The sequence below is a fragment of the Mandrillus leucophaeus genome, unplaced genomic scaffold, assembly GCF_000951045.1.
Source record: "Mandrillus leucophaeus isolate KB7577 unplaced genomic scaffold, Mleu.le_1.0 Scaffold308, whole genome shotgun sequence".
In the NCBI taxonomy this organism is placed as follows: Eukaryota; Metazoa; Chordata; class Mammalia; order Primates; family Cercopithecidae; genus Mandrillus; species Mandrillus leucophaeus.
Window position 1 is genome coordinate 316226 of NW_012103232.1, and position 9613 is coordinate 325838.

Here is a 9613-nt window from a genome sequence, read left to right on the forward strand (position 1 = left end):
GGAGGCGGCGGCGGCGGCGGCGGCTCCGGTTCCTGCGCCTCGCGGGGTTTCTATTTCAACACGGTCCTGTCACTGGCCCGCTCCCTGGCGGTGCAGAGACCAGCATCCTTGGAGAAGGTAATGTCGGCGGGCTCTGCCGCGGGCTGACAGGAGGAGGGGCTGGGGTGGCGAAGCGTGGAGGCGGGACGAAGGTCGGTGGGAGGCCGAGGCTGGGCTCGCAGGCAGCCTGTGCGGGAGGGGGCGTCTGAGAGGAGGGATCTAGCTGAGGAAGGAGGCCCCAGAGGGAGGGGCTGGTGAAGAGAGAGGGACCGTGGGGGAGGGGTCGGCGGGGCCTGCAGGGCCGCTGCAGGTGGGAGGTCGTGGGATTGGGGTAGGGGGAACGTGAGCTGCTGGCCCAGGGAGCATCTTGTGACATCGCGGGGGTGGAGACTGGATCGCGGGCGTCAGTGAGGAGCAGTGGGATGAGCCGATGACCAGGGGTCAAGACCTGGGGCTTTGCTTCCGATTTCAGCTGCTTTTTATTCGGCGACCTTGGGAAAATGCCTTTCTCTTAAAATGGGGATGCTTTTATCTGCTTTGCCGGCTTCACCGGACTGCGGTGGTTAGAAGACGAAACACTGTGTTGAAAGTGCTTTCTCACTGTAAACCAACTGCGCAGTGTTATTCTACGAGGCTGGGGGCGTTAGATTGGGTAAAAGATTGTGCGTTTGCAGAAGGGACAGTGGCAGGAAAGAGAGAGTGAACTGTCAGTGGGCAGAGAAGTGAACTCGGGATTGCTTCAGAAGAGAATGGTGAAGTCGTGCCGGAGCAATCCTCATCTTGGGAGAAAGGTGAAAGGCAACTCAGTGGGGTGCCTCGAGATCTGGAAGGAGACAGGTTTTAGAGTTAGACCTAAATTTGTTTCCTGCACTGGCACTTACCGTGTCTTCTTGGGTAAATTACTTCAACTTTTAGAGCTTCTGTATCGTTACCTGTAAGATGAGGTTGGAGGTTGTTCTTGATAATTAAATGAGTTCTAGCATAAAGCGTCTTCACGGGGCTGGGCACAGAGTGGGTGAGCAGTAAATGTCAACTTTGTTTGCCCACCAGTGTGTGATGAGACTCAGCACAATGTTTAGCCCCGAAAGGATGGAATTATTTTCCCACTCAACTTTTTGGCAAATGGAAAGAGGATGTTTTCCGACAAGATAAGAAGACAGTAAAAGAAGCCTGCTGCAGTTGGGAGTGGTTTTGTGGCTCTCTGCTGATGGGTGAAGCTGAAAGGCTATTTTAGGCACTTTTGGCAGAGTGACCTGGTCCTTGGCCTTGTCGGTTCTCATATTTGATTTTACCATGCACCTTCAGGGTGAGGAGGTCCTGGCAAATTGGTGCTAACCTGACTTCTAGCTAAAGAGGGAGTGCAATGCAATGGAAAGGACATGAGTTTGGAAAATAGGACCTCTGAATTTAAATCCTGTATCACTTTCTTGCACTAGTGTGACTCTAGACAGGTCAGTTCCCTTCTCTGATACTTTGCTATCTTCTGTCAATACAAGATAGTACTTAGTGGAAACATTGTGAAGATCAACAGAAAGGCATGTGGGTATCTAATGTATGATCACTGTTATTAGGTAGTCTGACTAATGGAGCATAGTGCTGTTTTATTAAATCAAACTCATGCTAGCTAATCAGCACATTCGCTTCTTAGCAGGAGAGCCAACAAGTATATCTTATGTCTGATTGCTGGATTCTGGGAGAAGAGAGAAGAGAATGCAGGAAATTGGATGATCTTTGAGAAGCGGGTCCTGCAGCTCCAGCAGTGGTAGCACCCTTTCCATCAGTAACTCAGAAAAGGGCACCTTGAGCTCAATTTGCCTTCTTCAGCCATGTTCACCAGTCTTGAGAACATTCTGTAATTGCAACATTCTTAGCTTTGTAGTAATAACTGCTTCAGTTGTCAAGATTATATTTTATGGTCGGGCGTGGTGGCTCATGCCTGTAATCCCAGCACTTTGGGAGGCCGAGACAAGCGGATCACTTGAGGTTGGAGTTCGCGACCAGCCTGGCCAACATGGTGAAACCCTGTCTCTACTAAAAATACAAAATTAGCTGGGCATGGTGGTGCGTGCCTGTAATCCCAGCTACTTGGGAGACTGAGGCAGGAGAATCGCTTGAACCTGAGAGGTGGAGGTTGCAGTGAGCCAAGATTGCGCCATTGCACTCCAGCCTGGGCGACAAGAGCGAAACTCCATCTCAAAAAAAAAAAAAAAATTTTATTTTGCAAGGAACACAGCCATAGCCACAGGTTGGCAGCTCCCTAATGCCTCTTACTTTAGGAAGTACTTCAGTCTCATTGGCAACATTTACCAATCACTTTTTTGTTGTACCTGATTTCCTTCTGGGAATCTCATTGCTAGGCTGGTGGTGCCTAAATTAAAAACTGAGGGTGCTGATTCTCTAATGGACTTTCCTGGGCACAAACTTTGCATGCATGTATTGAATTTTTTTGCTGCTGTAGCAAGGAGCAAGCTTGATGTATATCCTCAGAGGAGGGAGAGAACAGAAGGAAGCCTGTACATGGGTTTCTACAGGCAGCCCTGACGTGCTTTTAGTGACACTTGAGGTCTTTTCCCATTGCTGATATCCATTCACTGTGAAAAATGTAGCCATGAGTACAGCTATATACATGTGGGCAGTCTGGGGGACCCCTAAAGCAACTTATTTCATAGAGGAGGCTTCTGTCAGTGGCTGAACCCATTAAGTATATGTGAATTCCTCTTATCCTCATCTAAGATCTTGCAACTTGATTATGCTAGGGATCATTGTTAATATATAGTCCTATGATATGTGTCTTACTACATTCCTCTATTTTAAAGCAATTCACAAAAATCCTTTAGCATTCCCAAGGAAAAGTTTCTTGTTCTTAAGAGTAAAGGAATTTTAGAGGACGCACCTGAAATAATAAAGATGGAGACTTAACGGCAGGAGATGTGTGTTTAAAACCCAATCCCCTCCCTTCTCTCTTCTCTCTTCCCCTTCTCTTTTCTTCTATTTTCTTCTCTTTTCTTTCTTCCTGAGAGATTGGAGGACTGTGTGGGGCTTGATCTAGATGGGGTTGACCTGGGGAAGGCTAAGTTTGCAGAACCAGACCTTGCATCTCAGCTCAGACATTGGTAACTCAGGCAGCCCTGACATGGTTTTAGTGACACTTGAGGTACATTAATGACATAACCTTCCCTACCTTTGTCTCTCTACATGCCACAGTTGTGTTTACTTACTCTAGTCACTTACTCTAATCCCAGTCTGTGAAACCAAGCCTATTACTGCTCTGTGGACTTTACTTAAAAAAAAATTACCTTAGGCTGGACGCAGTGACTCACGCCCGTAATCCCAGCACTTTGGGAGGCTGAGGCAGTCTGATCGCTTGAGGTCAGGAGTTCGAGACCAGCCTGGCCAACATGATGAAACCCCCTTCTCTACTAAAAATACAAAAGTTAGCCGGGCGTGGTGGCGGGCATCTGTAATCCCAACTACTTGGGAGGCTGAGGCCAGGGAATTGCTTGAACCCAGGAGGTGGAGGTTGCAGTGAGCCGAGATCTCAGCACTGCATTCTGGCTTGGGTGACAAAGGGAGACTCCGTCTCAAAAAAACAAACAAACAAACAAAAATTACTTTCGACTAGACCAGTTAAATCAGAAGCAGTGTTAATTTGGTTGCTCAAGTGAAAAGCAGCAAGTCAACCTTGCTACAAGTCTGCCATCTACTCTTTTTTTTCCTCTTTCCTTTAATAAACCAATGAAATCCCATCTAATTTTTTTTTTTTTTTTTTTTAAATAGACATGGGGGTCTCACCATCTTGCCCAAGCTGGTCTCAAACTCCAGGGCTTAAGGGATCCTCCTGCCTTCGCCTCCCAAAGTGCTGGGATTATAGGCATGAGCTACTCCAACCTGGCCAAGATCCCATCTACTCTCATATTTCAGACTAGACTCCTGCCATGTTCCCATAGCCAAAGCCAGGACCCTTGAGCATCTGTTCTGATCCATGTCTGAGCTTTGAGCTTTTCCTGCTAGGCTATGCTTTAGACTGGGGTCCCACCCCCAGGATTGGAACCCACCTCAGAGGACACTCTCTCTGTGAAGCCCGTTGAACCAAGTCCTACCCAGTGCTCAGCCCCTCTCCCTCTGGGAGAAAGATAAGAAGAAAAAAATAGACAATAAAGAAAGTGAGGCTTTTCAACATTGGGATCTCCATATACAGTTGGCTTCCAGACTCCTCCTTCCTGATTTCTGTCTGCCCGCTAGTCTCGTTCTGCCTTCCTGGTTCTCACCTGTCTTCAGAATGTTGCTGAGCCACCCCTACCAAGCTTCCTCCTGGCTCTGCCTGGCTAATCTTCCTTTGCGTCAGGGAAGTTCAGTGGCCTGTTTTCTGTCTCTCCTCTGTAGGCCTGTGTTAAACCAGTGGACCCTCGATCCTGGGATACCAAGAGTCATGGGCAGAGCTTCTGTTCCTCTCCCCACCCTCAGGAGGCTTTGATCAGAGCCCTTTTTCCATGTCCTAAAATGTTCTCTTTGTTTTCTTCAGTTAGAATGCCAGAATCCTGAGGTGTCGTAGCTAACTATTGATCTGATTTTTGAAAGAAAATAGAGACGGAGTCTCACCATTTTGCCCAGGCTGGTCTCAAATTTCTGGGCTCAAGTGATTCTCTTGTCTTGGCCGCCCAAAGTGCTGGGATTATAGGCGTGAGCTGCTGCACCCAGCCTGAGCTGATGTTTAAATGGCACTGTGGCATTAGGGACAGGCTGAACCCTTCTTGGTGGCCATATGTGCTCCATAAGATGAGTTAATTCTAATCTGTAGTTGGAAGAATATGTGGCTTGGTGCTTAGGGTAGTGGGCTTTCTGGAGTTCATGGTTATTCAGTGTGTACTTTAGAGTGGTACTTTAGAGTGGTCTGCCGTGGAGTAAAAATCATAGTGGTGGCGTTTTTTCAGCATCAGGAAGCTGAGAATTTCCCATCCTCTTTCCCTTTCCTTTGTGAGGCTGTGTTAAGAACAGCCATCTGTAGATTGAGAGGAGAGAGAGAATGAGGGTCAGCGGAGGGTATACATGTTGCCAGAATCATTATTATTAAGTCAACTCTTAAAATATTTTAAGAAGAAATTGGAAAAAGAAAAAATCTTTACCTGTAACCATACCATATTAACTGTTAGTTTGCTAGATTGCCATAACAGAGTACCACAGACTGGCTTAAACAACACAGATGTATTTCCTCCTCATTCTGGAAGCTAGAAGTTCAAGATGAAGGTGTCAGCAATGTTGATTTCTTCTGAGGTCCCTTTCTCCCTCTGTCTTCACGTAGCCTTCCCTCGGTGCCCTCCTGCGTCACCAGCTATTTGCCTCCCCAGGGGGCAGAAATGTTCTATTTCTTACTCCTTACTGCAGATTCTCTTTTCTGCTGTCTGTGTTTGCAGTTTGCACTCATTGGAGATGTGGTTGCCTCTAATCTTTCTCACCAGCAACTATTTCCATCATTGACGTCAGTTGCTGAAATTTATGTATTTTATCTTCGTGATTGCTTATTTATATTTCTATTTTTGTATTTGCTTCTGTTGTATATGTTGGCATACTGGAGAAACGCTTGGCCTTTCATGAACATTGCCAAGTCGGCCAGAACACTACTTTCATTTGTGTGGTAAACTGACAAATACAGGGTTGAGGCAGAAATCCTCAGGTCTCATTTGCGTTTGTTTATTGAGTCCTGAGAGGCTCTGTCTCTGCTGCAGAAGCCATTCTCTTTTCCTGAATGTTTTTCTGTGTTTCAAGCTGGTCTGGAAGCCTGGATTCAGGATAGCCAAGGCGGCCAGCCAGGCACAGTGGCTCATGCCTGTAATCTCAGCACTTCCGGAGGCTGAGGCAGGCAGATCACCTGAGGTCAGGAGTTTGAGACCAGCCTGGCCAACATGGCGCAACCCTGTCTCTACTAAAAATACAAAAATTAGCAGGGCATGGTGGTATGGACCTGTAATCCCAGCTACTTGGGAGGCTAAGGCAAGAGAATTGCTTGAACCCAGGAGGTGGTGCGGTGAGCCGAGATTGCACCACTGCACTCCAGCCTGGGTGACAGAGCAAGACTCCGATTCAAAAAAAAAAAAAAGATAACCAAGGCTATACTATTATAAAAGCTACAGATGGCACCATCCATTCATATGATAAGTCTTTGGGGGTTTGCTGTGTTGCAGGCACTGTGCTAGGCGCTGGCATTAGAGGGGTGGATAAATAGACGTTAAAAAAAAAAATAGAGGTAGGGTCTCACTGTGTTGCTTAAGCTGGTCTCAAATTCCAGGACTCAAACTGTCTGTCCACTTCGGCCTTCCAAAGTGCTAGGATTATAGGCATGAGCTGCTGTGCTTGGCCTAGACATTTTTTAAAATTAAAATTACATTTTTTTGGAGACAGTTTTGCTTTTTCACTCAGGCTGGAGTGCAGTGACGTGATCATAACTTACTACCACCTTGAATTCCTGGGTTTGACGGATCCTCCTGCCTCAGCCTCCCAAGTAGTTGGGACTATAGGTGTGCACGTCATACCTGGCTAAGTAAAAAAAATAAATGTTTTTAGAGATGGGGTCTTACTATCTTAAGAGCCCAGGCTTATCTGAAACCGTGGGTTCAAGTGATCCACTCACTTCAGCCTCTCAAAGTGCTGAGATTATAGGCATGAGTCACTGTACCCAGCCAAAATTTAAAAAATTTTTAATGAGTATTTATAGTCCCAGGGACCTATTGGGACTCCTTCAGCGTGCACCACCACAGTCAGCTAATTTTTTGTATTTTAGTAGAGACGGGGTTCCAGGCTAGTCTTGAACTCCTGGCCTCAAGTGATTCACCCACCTCGGCCTCCCAAAGTGCTGGTGTTAACAGGCAAGCCACTGTACCTGGCCTGAGTGTTTAGATTTTTGTTGTCTTCCTTTAGGGAATGTTGGGCCTTGTTCTGGTAGGTAGTTGCTGTCGTTTAATTTGATCCTTCTGAGGCTAGGTTTTTCAGTAGTGCTTTCTTGAGATATAATTCACATACCATAAAATTTACCCATTTAAAATGTACAATTCATCATTTTTAGTGTATTCACAGAGTTGTCCATCCATCGCCATGATCATTTTTAGGTCATTTTCTTTGCCCTCAAAAGAAATCTTGTTGTTACCCTCCAGCCCTACCAGCCCCATCCCTAGGCAACCACTAGTTTACTTTCTGTCTCTGTAGATTTATTCTGAACATTTTATAGAAATAGAATTATATAAGATGTGGTTCTTTGTGACTGGTTTCTTTTACTTGGCATATTTTCAAGGTTCATCCATGTTGTAGCATCTCATTACTTCATTTTTATTACTGAATAGTATTTGTATGCATATACCACATTTTATCCATTTATTAGTAGGTGGATGTTTGGATTGTTTCTACATTTTGACTATTATAAATAACGCTGCTATGGAAATTCATGTACAAGTGTTTCTGTAGACATATTTTCATTTTTCTTAGGTCTTTAACTAGATGTGGAATTGCTGGGCCATACAGTAACTCTAGGTTTAACTTTTGGAGGAAGTCCAGACTGTTTTCCAAAGTTACTACATCATTTACATTCCCACCAACAGTGTACAGAAAGCTTGTTTTCTGTATGTTGTCACCAACACTCTGGTTTGTCTGTCTTTCCAGTTATAGCCATCCTAGTGGATGTGAAGTGGGATCTTATTATTCTGTTGTGGATATGCATTTGCCTGATGGTTAATGATGTTGAGCCAGCCTATTCTATCCTAGAACAGCCACTCTTTTTGGGTATTTGTAGATCTCCTTTGGAGATATATCTATTCAGATCCTTTGTCCATTTTTAAATTGTAGGTTTTTTTTTATTAAGTTGTAATAGTTCTTTATGTATTTTAGATACAAGTGTCTTAAGATATATGATTTGCAAATATTTTCTCCCAGTCTGTGGGCGTTTTCACTTTCTTCATGGTGTTCTTTGAACCACAAAAGTTTTAAATTTCCATGATATCCATTTTGTCATTTTTTTTTTTTTTTTTTGTCCCTTGTGCTTTTGGTGGTGTATCTAAGAAACCATTGTCCAAGTCCAAGGTCACAAAGACTTACACCTGTGTTTTTTGTTAGCAGTTTTATAGTTTAGCTCTTACATTTGAGTTTTTGATCCATTTTAAGTTTTTATTTGATATGAGATGGGGGTCCACTTTCTTTTGCATGTAAATATCCACTTGTCTCAGCACGATTTCTTGGAAAGACTGTTCTTTTTTCCATTGAGGGGTCTTGGAACCCTTGTCAAAAATCAGTTGACTGTAAGTGTGAGGGTTTATTTGGTCTATATGTCTTTCCTGATGCTGGCTCGTGTACTGTTTTGATTACTTTAGCTTTGTAGCAAGTTTTGAAATTGGGAAGAATGAGTCCTCCACCTTTGTTCTTCCTTTTCAAGATTGTTTTTGCTATTCTCGGTCCCTGGAATTACCATGGGAATTTTAGGGTTAGCTTGTTAGTTTCTGCAAAGAACTCACCTAGGGTTTTGATAGGGATGGTGTTGAATTTGTAGGTCAGTTTGGACTGTATTGCTGTATTGTCCTTTTTTTTTTTTGAGACGGAATCTCTCTCAGTCACCCAGGCTGGAGTGCAGTGGCACAATCTCAGCTCACTGCAACCTCCACCTCCCAGGTTCAAGCATTTCTCCTGCCTCTGCCTTGCAGGTAGCTGGGACTACAGGTGTGCACAAACATGCCCGGCTAATTTTTGTATTTTTAGTAGAGACAGGATTTTGCCTTGTTGGCCAGGCTGGTCTTGAACTCTTGACCTCAGGTGATCCACCCACCTTGCCCGCCCAAACTGCTGGGATTATAGGTGTGAGCCACTGTGCTCGGCCTATATTGCCATCTAAACAATGGTAACTGTTTTTGATCTATGAACGTGGGATGCCTTTCCATTTATTTAGGTTTTCTTTACTTTCAGCAATGTTTCTTAGTTTTGCACTTCTTTTGTTTTTATTCATAAGTTACTATTTTTTTTTTTGATGCTATTTTAAATGAAATTGTTCTTTTTTTTTTTTTTTTTTTTTGGGAACAGGGTCTCACTATCACTCAAGCTGGAGAGCAGTGGTATGCAGTGGTATTATCACAGCTTACTATAGCCTGGACCTCCCAGGCTTAAGCAGTCCTCCCACCTCAGCCTCTGAAGTAGCTGGAACTACAGGCACAAGCCACCATGGCCTGGCTAGTTTTTGTAGAAACTGGGTTTCACCATGTACTCCAGGTTGGTCTCAGGTTTCATCATGTACCCCAGGCTGGTCTTGAACTCGTGGGCTCAAGTGATCCACCCACCTCAGCCTCCCAAAGTGTTGAGATTACAGGCGTGAGCCACTGCACCCAGCCTCCTGGCTAATTTCTAAAATTTTTTGTAGAGACAGAGTCTCACTATGTTGCCCAGACTGGTCTCAAACTCCTGGGCTCAGGCGATCCTCCTGCCTCAGCCTCCCAAAGTGCTGAGATTATTACAGTTGTTTTTCTTTTTAGATTTTTATTTATTCATTTTTCTTCAACTTTTATTTTAGGTTCATGTTCAGGATGTGCAGGTTTGTTAAATGTGTGCC

At 44.5% G+C, this 9613-nt stretch overlaps 1 protein-coding gene across 1 annotated transcript in view; it reads left to right on the plus strand.

Moving 5' to 3' along the window:
• Nucleotides 1–6: 6 nt before the first annotated feature.
• PI4KA (phosphatidylinositol 4-kinase, catalytic, alpha) overlaps nucleotides 7–9613 on the plus strand; it is a 162328-nt gene continuing 152721 nt past the window's right edge. The window contains exon 1 of the mRNA XM_011987359.1: nucleotides 7–117. The gene's annotated coding sequence lies outside the window, so the exon portion shown is untranslated. The remainder of the gene's footprint in view (nucleotides 118–9613) is intronic.